The following is a 12159-nucleotide window of genomic DNA, read 5'->3' as shown; positions in this document are numbered from 1 at the left end:
ACATGTTATACGTTCCAAAATGTGCAAAGCAAATGACCCGTTTCATATTATATATTCCAAAATTATCGGTACATGTGTTACCATAAATGGCTCGTTTCATATTACATGTTACATACTAACTTGTACATTTATTACTTGTACAAGTTTTACGCTCAGTATCCACATTATCGGATATTTTAAACATCAACAAAAATAAAATAGATATTACTTGCTTTTTTTTAATTAACAAAAGGTTAACACACGTTATATAGGGTTACAACAAGTGGGGTTACAACAAGATTACGATATTAACTAAGCTCACCATTAAACTCATCGCCCCCGTCGACTGTTTTCACCCTTGTCACATGTTAAGCAATTACATGTTCCAAACAGACAAATTGTAACACATGTTAGATCAGTATATACACATCATGGTGTTTTGTAAACCACTAGCTTATACATGAATACATGTCAGGTTACAAAAAGATTATAACAGAGGCTTAACACATGTTATACGTTCCAAAATGTGCAAAACAAATGACCCGTTTCATATTATATATTCCAAAATTACCGGTACATGTGTTACCATAAATGGCTCGTCTCATATTACACGTTACATACTATCCACATTACCGGTACATGTGTTACCATAAATGGCTCGTCTCCAGAATCCGTGACCATGTAAAACCGGCTCTCACGGCCTCCAATGGCATTCCGCCCAAAACCGTTACCACAGTCTACAAGGCGCTTGCGGTTCTTTTGCCAGTTCGGGTCACACCTCCACCAGTCCTAGTTTCCTTCTTTCAGTGCTGTTTCTCATGCTCCTGCTCATCACAACAAACTAATATGTTGAATATGCAATCCCAGTTTACCGAAAAAGTAACTTTGCCTCTAATGAACAAAATGACTAATTGTTATCATAATCAACATATTGTAAATGGTTTTGAAACGACATAAATGAAAGTTATGGACAGACGGTTAGCACCGAAAGTGACATTTAGAAGTGTCATTGGTCAATTGTGGATATGAATTATTATTATTATTATTTTTAAAATATAATTTGCTATTGAAATATCTTAAGTAATTTTGTCAGGAATATCATAAAGACATTGTTAATATATCAATTCCAATAATGTATCTAGATACAAGTGAATTAATGAGAATCTTACATTTCTACCATGGACACTCTTCAGGGTCTTGAACGCACTCTCATTCAAGGCTTCAGACTCCTTTGCTCTTCCTGACCGGCACCGGTGGTGTCGACGAACATATCATTCAATGAGGGAAATCAACAGGCAAAAGAACATATCATTCAATGAGGGAAAAAAAACTAAAATTAAGAAATCAACAGGCAAAAGAACATATCATTCAATGAGGGAAAAAATCATCACACCTGAGATTAGATTCCATCTCTTCCTGACCGGCACCGGTGGTGGCGACGACGACTATAAGCAGCAACAGAAGCGAACATCAGAACACCGGTTGGTTAACCACCGCCATTGTCGTTATAGAACTCTCTCTCTAGGCTTTGTAGGTTGTAATTGTTGTGTAGAGAGAAGGGAAAGTCGTGGGGGCTAGGGGTTTGATTTGGGGAGGAGAGAAATGAGATCTGTGATTTTATAGAGGGAGGCAATTGAGGGAAGAGAGAGAAAGATCAGTGCATTAAAGAGAGATGATAGGATTGGACAGTGGAGAGAGAAGGAATGTACTTCCGAAAATGCCCTTCCAGTTGTACTAATGTCTATTATAAGATTTCTTTTAAATATAATTCTGACCAAAATTAAGAGAGACATTGATCAAGTTAGATGAAAGATAATCAATGGATGACAATGGGTTTGCATAGTTTTCTTAAAAAGATAGAGTTTTCTAAAGAGCCCAGCCCTATATATATATATATATATATATATATATATATATATATATATATATATATTATACTTAAATGTAAATCAGGTTTTCATAAAAATCGTCAAACACATTAACTATGGTGCTAGCTCCGAGCACACTGGCCACTTTGATGCGCAGATGCCTGAGCATTAGGAGGCCGGCGGTAATATGTTTAGAAACAGGGGCGTAGGTTAGTAGGTGCTCGGGGGTGCACCCGTCCCCTTCTAATGTTTCGGTTAGAAGTGTATAATTTTTGATTTATCGTCCGAAAATTTTAAAATTATATAGGATCGCCCTCCAATTATTTTGCCTAAATATTTATACAATATATAAATCAAGGTAAAGTTTGTTACCACTTTAAATCTCAAAGGTCGTCGAGCTGAGTTGTAAATTTTCGTCCAGGTTTCATTTATCTCGTACCATTATATATATTATATATATTGGTCTTTTGTTTGTTAAACAATATTTAGTTTTTTTATAAGTAAGAATAGGTCATTTGAATTGAATGAATGAAATTTTTTTAGTTTTATTTGAAACTATTATTATTTGACCCGACCCGACCCGAAACATAACGATAGGAAAAAAAAAATTTGGGTCCCGTGACTTTACGCCCCCTCGAAACTTTTGATCAAGCTTTGTCACTGCTACCAAACAACGCCCAGCTAATAATCTAGCAATTCTAGATTAGATTTCTCACCTCTAGAAAAGATTGCACGTTTTAATTAATTGGTTTTAATAATTATTAAACTTGAATTAGATTTCTCACTTTCAAGGCCTAGACTTTCAAGGCCTGGACTGAAAGATTAACAACCTAGAGTGACTCCCGACTCTAAAGTATATTTCTAAGTATCTAGAGCAATGGAACCAACAAATATATTATTAAGCCAATCAACACCAACACACAAATAATTAGAATGAGGTTCTAAAGTTGTAACATATGAATCATAACATTCATTTAAAACCAAAAGTTAATCATTCAAACAATTCGTCTAGTTCATCAATCCTAAGAAACCATAACAAATTTAGCTACTCATAGTCAAGAACAAAACAAAAACACAATCAAAAATACGGTTCATCGTAAAGAATAAAAATTGAGCTACTGGCCTGTTAGTTTAAATTAACTGATACCAGGTTGCTAGGTTGCTTAAATAATTACTTTGACTTTATTTTTGTCAATGATCTCTAGATCAAGTGGTGGAGGGCTTGCATTTCTCTTGAGAGATGCAGGTTCGACTCTCACTTGGTGCAGAGTGAGGCACTGGTGAGCAATGATATGAGACCCAGGGAAACCTGGGTTGGATCCTTGAGCCAAACGGGTTTTACCGGAAATTTCACTGTCGTGCCTATGGGCGGGTGGGTTATCGGGTTTTCCTCAGAATTGGTGGTGGACTCGGGTTACTCTCGGAGTACTCCGTTTGTCCAGTGGGTACCTCAAGAGTGCTCGAGATTGAGTTTGTTGGCCGTTCAAAAAAAAAAATTACTTTGACTTTTTGACGAGCTTGGCAACTTGCTTCAGTTCTTGATCTTGGCCGCGACTTGTTGAGCAGCCTCCAATAGACTTTCCTTTTTTTTTCTTTTTCTTGCTCCCCACCACCTGCTTCTGCCGTGAATGCCTCCCCTCAAATAATACCTCCTTCTTTCCTTTTTATATGCAGCCTTCCAAATAAAATAATCCCCTTCAACGTGTAGAATAAAAGACAAGATGTAATAGTTGTTGAATATTGTTATGTTAAATTAAATCCTAAATCCTAAACTCTAAACCAAAAGAAAAAGTGAGTTGTAGGATCTACAAGTTGAATGAGTAAATAAATTGGTTTAACTCTTTAAACCACGTTACTTGAATTTGGGTAGTTTTCATTTGCATAACAATGATAACATGCACTCGATAGTTATACATGTTTAGTTAAATTTTAAGATCATCTCCAATGCGCTAAACCAAAGACACATGTAGAATAAATCTGAATTGATCAAGGTGTTGATTATATCTTTAAACATGGGTTAAAATAAAGAACCCTAATCATGTTTATTCAATCATAACGTAAATATAGATGCCAAGTTAGAGATACTTACTTGTAGGGATGATTATCTTTGAGGATAAAGATGAAGTCATGATTCCCGTTATGGTACCTTGTGTTGATGGATCACACTAGAGAGAATTGATCATGGTGTTCTTCTAGAGAGTTTTGATCACCACTTATCACCAATATATAAAGATCAATAAATAATGATCATGAATGGTGATCCGTTATAAAACTCTATGTTTTCTCTATTAATGGTACCTAAAGGGAAATCATAATTGCCCGTTAATACTAATCAATAATTACAATTACTACCATCAAGTAATTGTCGGGGACTAGTTATGTCATATTGGTAATGTTACCAAATGATCCTTAAGGCCACATCAATGGGTTATTTCTAACATTCTCCCACTTGGCCGAGTGATCATCTGTGATAAGTATAAGTAAGTTTGGCCAAGTTAAAACATTAATCAATGTTTCAAATTGAAATTGCAACAGAAAAATACAGTCATTGAGTTACTGTCAACTCAAGACCCCCATTAATCATGTTACAACCCCAAATCTAAACATACGTAAATTTAAGACCAAAATGACTGAGGTAAGCCCTTTAAAATTAATTTGTATAATTCTTGTCTATACGTCATTAGGTGCACATACGTATTTATAGACAAACAAATTGTATAATTGAGGAAAATAATAACTAATCATTCATATGTATGATATGCTATTATGTAAGGCCTTAAGTAAAACCCGTCTTTATTATGAGCTCTTAAAAAGACTTTGGGTGTAGACCTTAGTTATCGGATCCGCAAGCATATCATGAATGTAAATGTATTCGATACAAGTATTTAGGTTCCTCTTCTTGTTCATAAACGAACAATAATTTTGTATCGAAGTTTAATGCAGCACCTCTCGAACTGTTACTGCTCGAGGAAATAAGGTAGCTGACTTTTTACAATAAGTCTTCAATATAGTATTTATATGGAGTTAACAAGTTTATGAGCCCACTAATAAATCTTCAACAACATTTATTGACAACTGCGTTGTTAATTAACAAAATATTATGTCAATATAACTTATTTTGTTTTATCAGTTTCTTATGACTACTCCATGAGACAAATTTGTCCGCAGACATAAGGATCACCCTAAATTGACTTTTAGTTTCTTCTGAATATTACAAAATCAAGGTAAGAGTAATCAACCTCTTCTTATAGTCTTTCTCGTTTCTTAAAGATATTGTAAGATGCTTCACGATAATCTATAGTGGTCTAATTTTCATCAATGTGAGCAATATCTGAACGAGTATAGACTTGAACCTTCGTAAGGCTTCTAATTAATGAAGCATAAGGAAATAATCTCATTTATCATTTTATCCTCTAAAGGAGAGCTATATTGTTTGTTACACATGTAAGAGCCCGCTTTAGAGTAAAGCTTATGGGACGAAACAAATGTCCTGTTGGGTCTATCTCTGTATATTTTGATATCTCTCACGTAAGTGGTATCTCCGAGATTCATTATATCAAAATATGTGTGAGAAATTATTTGACTTGTGTAACATATACTTATCCAAAAAAGTGCTATCTATATAAGGATAAGTTTACATTAGTTGCTCCCACTCATCTTGAGGTAGGCACATAAATCCACTTAATTCTTGATGAAAAGAATGCATTAAGATTTCATCACATTTTGATGTTTGCCTTAAACCCATACATGGAATTAATTGACTTACAAAGTAAGTGTTCTTGACCTTTAGCTTAGAACTTTCAGGTTGTTTTATAAACATGTAAGTCTTTGTTTACGGAAAGTTGTTTTAATGTTTATATAATGTAGCTCTAGATTATAAGCCACTAGAACAACAATGATCCTCAAAGAAACATTTTGTAAGAAAGGTAAGATGATTATTTGATAAATAATTCTCTTCTGAGCATAGCCTTTAACAATCAATCATATTTTTAGAGTCTTAACGTTTGCATTCAGATTTTGTTTAATGATGAACACCCTTAGGTAATTCAACCAAATCCCAAACGTTAAAATCAAATTTGCTAATAACAATTTTATTACATTTAGAAATTTGATTGATGCTAATGGCTTAATTAGAAGAGGTAGGATCAGTAAACTTTCTAAAATCCATTTCAACTTCAGTCAAGAAGGATACATAATCATCAAAGTTAGTAGGCTTTTAAACCTAGATGGCCTCCTTAGTTGATTATTAGGTTTATTAAGAGTTTCAGTTTTATGGATTAACTCTTGATTAAGTTGCTATCACTTTCAAGATTCTAAGTGTGTAAGAGTTGGTGCAGTATGGTGTGCAAGAGGTGTAATCGGAGTAAAATTTAATAGGTCTCTTCCCCCCGCCTCTTGCACTTCTGGTAAATCCTGATAAGGACTTTTACTGCTCCCACTGACTTAGAAATCTTTAACAATTTAGCATGCTTATGGTCAACATTAAAAGACCAATAAATTCTAATAAAGAAACAAATTAATGAATTTACTTCTTGTAGTTTCTTTGTTTGAGGATTACAAGTTTGGCAAGAAATCTGAGTGTGCCCACGTCTAAGCAACAATGAAACTTTTGTTAAAGTAGTAGTATATTCTTAAAGATAAAAGTTGTGAAGAAGCAGTGTCTCGTACAGGAGGTACAAATTGAGGTAACAACAAGTTTTCACTCCCCTACCTCTTGCAACTCTCGCAAATTAAGATTAAGACATTTAATGCTCCCACTAACCTTTTGGATCTCTAGGAATGCTAAAAGATAAGTTTCAATGATGTACGTGGTGTGGGAACATGTCATATATGTTAGACTTGATTTCCTTAATGTCCAGATGTTATAAAAATTTTGAGGGACATATTTAGAAGGAATCATAGTATATATGAATTAATTTCTTTAATAAATTGATCCATATGAGACATATTAGATACAAGTAAATATTATTTGAAATGATAGATGACTTATGTCTAAATATTCCATTTTGGGATAAGTTCCAGTGAAATATAATTTCTGGAACTTGATTTATTCCCTTAGCCATTTAAATATTAAGACTTTTAACACACGCTCTTAAGACACTAAAAATGAGATTTGATAATATTTCATCCTTCATTAACCTAGTCATGATTTGTCATGAAATTTGGTCTTAATGGATGGAATTTGTAAGTCTCATTTTTCTTTTGTTAAATTTTCATTTTCATGATAACAAAAGGTTGTGAAAAATGTAGCATCATCAAGTTCTATCTTATAAGGTTTCTATCCAGATTGAGATAACAAATAATATGAGAGTTTAAGGTAAAAGTGACTTTGTTTTAACCATGCAAACCTCACAACTGTCATAATGCAGCTTTTATATTGATACTAAATTCTGAATAATATACATAATATATAAGGTATCATTAAGCCCAATTATAAAACAGTTTATTATGGTTCTTATAGTCTTAACATAAAATTTTGCCACTAACTCTCATATTAATTATTTGTTGATTTCTAGTAAGGAAACACATAGAACTAGAGTCAACCGGTCATGTGTTGGTTAGAATATTACCATTAGCAGACTTAAATATCATAAATATCTTACCACTTAGCCAGCTGTTCCATTGAATTATGGATAGTCTCGATGCTCATGCCTAGTTTAATGGCATAAACCTGTAGTGAGACTTTCCTTTGAAGAAACTTATAGCTGGAAGTAGTACTTGTACACTATCTCTGAATCTTAAAAGTATCATCCTTTCAGGTTTAGTGGCGATGAGATGAACATCTAATTTTCTAGTTTCATGCATTCCTTTTCCTGTACATATGCTGCTAATCAACACACTCATTTTCCTTTGGTACTCTTGAGTGTAATAGTTGATTCTTAAGGCAACTTATGATATTAGTGGAAAAGTTATATGTAATGCATCAGAAAAGTGTACTGATTTTCATGTGTAAACCTTTAAATTATGGGTCATGGTATTGTACATCATGATGTATTCACATATGCCACTAACTTTATAGTAAGAATCTAGAGTAATGCATGCGTCTTAGGAGTTATTTTGATTCTTCCAAAGAAAATAAATTAGTCTTAGGAAATTTAGAATCTAGAATAGCTCACATGATAGCAATAATTAAGTGGGTTCTTGATTATCATAAGAGATATAATGTTTGACTTATCCCACTAGTCATGCTCTAGTTTTCTTCTGTATAACTTTTATCAGAAAAGAGCAGTAGAATTATCATTTCTTAAGAAATAATCAACAATCCAACAAGAGAAAATTTTGCAGAAACTCTTTAGTAAGCAAAACATTTTAGGTTTTGAAATTAGAGTGGATAAAACAGATGAGATACAAACCTAAGAAGAAAATTGGAGTGATTTACATTATGGGGTAATCAAGTAAGGCAGACACAAATTATTATATTGAAGATATAGTCTGCTACAACACCAAAATAACAGACTAACTTAAGGTTCTACCTGAATTTTGGCTTCGCTTTGGCTTTGACCAAAATTCAGACATTATGAACGTACATAAATAACAGATTGTCTTGATGTTCTATATAAATTTGGCTTCGCTTTGGCTTTGACCAAAAGTTATGCATTATGAACATACATAATAGACTGATTTATTGTTCTACATGAACTTTGGCTTTGCTTTGGCTTTGACCAAATTTCATGTATTATGAATATAAATAAAAACAAACCAACTTAATGTTCTGCCTGAATTTTGGCTTCGCTTTGGCTTTGACCAAAATTCACGCACTATGAACGGTATAAAATAATAAACCTCGGCTTAATGTTCTACCTAAATTTTGGCTTCGCTTTGGCTTTGACTAAAATTCAGCATTATGAACGATATAAATAATAGACCGTCTTTAGTGTTCTACATGAACTCTGGCTTCGCTTTGGCTTTGACCATAATTCACATATTATGAACACACATAAATATAGATTGTCTCAATGTTCTACATGAACTCTAGCTTCGCTTTGGCTTTGACCAAAATTCATGTATTATGAACACACATAAATAATAAAGTAAAGCACATAAATATAACATAACACCTTTGGGCCAGAAATGAAATATTTATGTAAATTAGACTGATAATTTATTATGTGAATCATCAAACAATTCATTGTTGGTTTCATTATCCAACAATACACATAATCACATAAAATGGTATAAATTAAAGTTGGGCCATTCGCAAAATAAGAATCTCACATAAAAATAAAGGGCTTTAAGTGTACAAACATTTAGGCACAAAATCAACTATTCAGTTCATGGATTATAATCTAGAATTTCTATAATCAATTCATTAATTGCAATCATTAAATTCAAACATTAATTCATGAGGACTTTGTAACCGATTAATTCAAGAATGCATGAATACATAATCAAGTGCATTGAAAATTTATTAATTATAAGTTCATCCTCATTGCAAAAGATTTTAAATTGCATTACTTTCATTAATCCAATATTACATAAAACTCTCATGTCAAATCAATGGAATTAGTTGTAAAATAACTCAAATAAAACATTCATGAATACATAATCAAATTTGTAACTGATGGAACCTATACTTGAATACATAATCATCTATCATGACTTAAAAAATAAAATTCATATCATCAACCAAATATTGTGTTGATTATTTAATACACAATTTCATGAATTTAAAATACAGTATGGTGTCATTTTGCATGAAACAATTCTTGACTAAATTATTGCAAAATATGACAACCAATGCTATATCATTATTTGATGCCCATAGTAAAGGCAAAATAACTATCCATAATATCAAATTGATGATTAGACGTTTCAACATTAAGTTGATCATTGATGGTCATTTATGGAAAAATAATAATCAAGTTGAATAAATGATTAGATTAATTAAGTTTGGGTCATGGAAAATAATTTTGATTCATGGTAATGAGTAATGAATTGAAAAGGAATTGAGTTTTAAATCACTGTTGATTTTATCAACAAAAGAAGATAACAAACGACAACAATGTCATCCATAGTATTTCCATTGTGTACTTTTGAATCCCATGATTGGATTTCATTAAATACATTCTTCAATTTCATACCCTTATTCATAAAAAATGATTCAACAATTATTTTGAAGAAACTAATCATCAAATCACATGATTGAATAGATATAATCGACAATGCTCTGATACCACATGTTGATTATATCTTTAAACATGGGTTAAAATAAAGAACCCTAATCATGTTTATTCAATCATAACGTAAATATAGATGCCAAGTTAGAGATACTTACTTGTAGGGATGATTATCTTTGAGGATAAAGATGAAGTCATGATTCCCGTTATGGTACCTTGTGTTGATGGATCACACTAGAGAGAATTGATCATGGTGTTCTTCTAGAGAGTTTTGATCACCACTTATCACCAATATATAAAGATCAATAAATAATGATCATGAATGGTGATCCGTTATAAAACTCTATGTTTTCTCTATTAATGGTACCTAAAGGGAAATCATAATTGCCCGTTAATACTAATCAATAATTACAATTACTACCATCAAGTAATTGTCGGGGACTAGTTATGTCATATTGGTAATGTTACCAAATGATCCTTAAGGCCACATCAATGGGTTATTTCTAACACAAGGCCCCCTTGAACGTCCCGTCCCTACTGGTCGGTCTTGCAGATACCAACTCCTCTGTAGAATTTTTTTTGTAAAGACACATGTAGAAACAAACAATTTTTAAATAACTACGTCCCTATTGGCAGATACCAACGCACTATTACACGTGTAGAAAATTCTTTTTAAAAGACACATGTAGAAACAGAATTTTTAAATAACTCGATGAAACACAGTGGCGGACCCAGAAATTATTTTCTGGGTGTGCGAACGAAGAGTTCAACCAAATTTTCAAGGGGTGCGGTCGGGATTTTTACCTCGAAAATACACTAAAATTTTTAAATAACTGGATGATACACAGTGGCGCCCGCCCACCCAAGCCAAAGCTTGGGTCCGCCCTTAATGATACATACATAATCATCATCGTATTCAGTAAATCCCACCAATAGGAAAACTAAGGTAGGGTTTAAGGAGGGTAAGATATAGACAGCCTTACCTCTATCCCGTAAGATAGAGGGGCTTCTTCTAGTGAGACCCCCGGCTCGATTGTAGTTTTGCATCAAGCCTTGGACATAAGTTACACAACACTTACCGATCGGGAAAAAGACAGATTGGTGCATGCACCCTCTTGTCTTTCGGCTATCAACGCCACTTCATGATGCATGATTAACCATCCGTCGCTTTTAACGTTATTTTGACGAGATTAGTAAAATAACGTTAAAATTAGTGCAATTTATACAAACTACGATAATTAATGTGATAGAAAAAAGCTAGGATTGAATAGGGAAACGTTTACTCTTTTCAAATATGTTGCTTAAAAGTTAGTTAGACTTTTTCTAGATGAATTTGAGTAGGGTTAAGTTCACGTACAAACTGCTTTAGGGTGTACAGGGTGCCTTTGGCAAAGAGTTCGGCAACCTCTTTTGTCAATTGGCAACCCCACCACCGTCTCATTGTTGCCGCGCAGGGAGGAGATTTTCGGGGAAGACATGCCGCATGCGGTAAAGAAGAGGATAGGGGTAAGGGGTGGGGCCCCAGTTCTTGTCAACCAATCATCCTTTTTTTTAATTAGTTTGCCTAATCTCAATTTAGGCATACACCTCTCATGTTTTTTTTAACCATTGGGTGTCAGCCCAATGGCCACCAGCCCGCATTCTAACCCGGAGGTGGCGGGTTTGAGTCTTGCTCGTTCCCAATGCCCCTACGGTAGCGGATTTACCCTCACACACAGGCTTGCTGGGTGGCGGTCTGCGAGGTGGGATCACCTCGGCGGTTGGGAGGACCGTGGAAATTCCCCCCCCCCCTCATGTTTTTTTGGGCAATAGGCAAGAATGAGAGAGAAATTACATGGCATAACATGATTGGGTGGGGGGATAGTTTGCCTAATCTCATTAGTCATGCACCCCTTACACTCTTATCGTTCAAAACGTACAAAAGGTATGAAAAAACCAAAAAAAAAAAAAAAAACCTCGGTGACATTTTCTTAATTATTTTTTCATAGGGTAATTATCAAAATTACTCTAAAAATGATCTTGTAGAGTAATTTTGATCTCGTATTACTCTACAAGTGTATCTTGTATAATAATTTTGATCTTGTATAGTAATTTTGATCTTGTATAGTAATTATCAAAATTACTCTACAAGTGTATCAAAATTACTCTGCAAGTTAACATACAATTCAAAATTACTCTACAAAATCATCTGTAGA

At 33.6% G+C, this 12159-nt stretch overlaps 1 long non-coding RNA gene across 1 annotated transcript; it reads right to left on the bottom strand.

Annotated features, from left to right (window-relative positions):
* Positions 1–637: 637 nt before the first annotated feature.
* On the bottom strand, positions 638–1551 carry LOC118481163. The gene is made up of 2 exons (XR_004864621.1): positions 1149–1551; positions 638–803 (listed from the first exon to the last, which is right to left on the bottom strand). It is a non-coding gene; the product is annotated as an uncharacterized LOC118481163 (long non-coding RNA).
* Positions 1552–12159: the final 10608 nt, after the last annotated feature.

This window comes from Helianthus annuus, chromosome 1 (assembly GCF_002127325.2).
Source record: "Helianthus annuus cultivar XRQ/B chromosome 1, HanXRQr2.0-SUNRISE, whole genome shotgun sequence".
NCBI lineage: Eukaryota > Viridiplantae > Streptophyta > Magnoliopsida > Asterales > Asteraceae > Helianthus > Helianthus annuus.
Note: the sequence above shows the minus strand (reverse complement) of the source record. Positions and strands in the feature narration are given on the sequence as shown.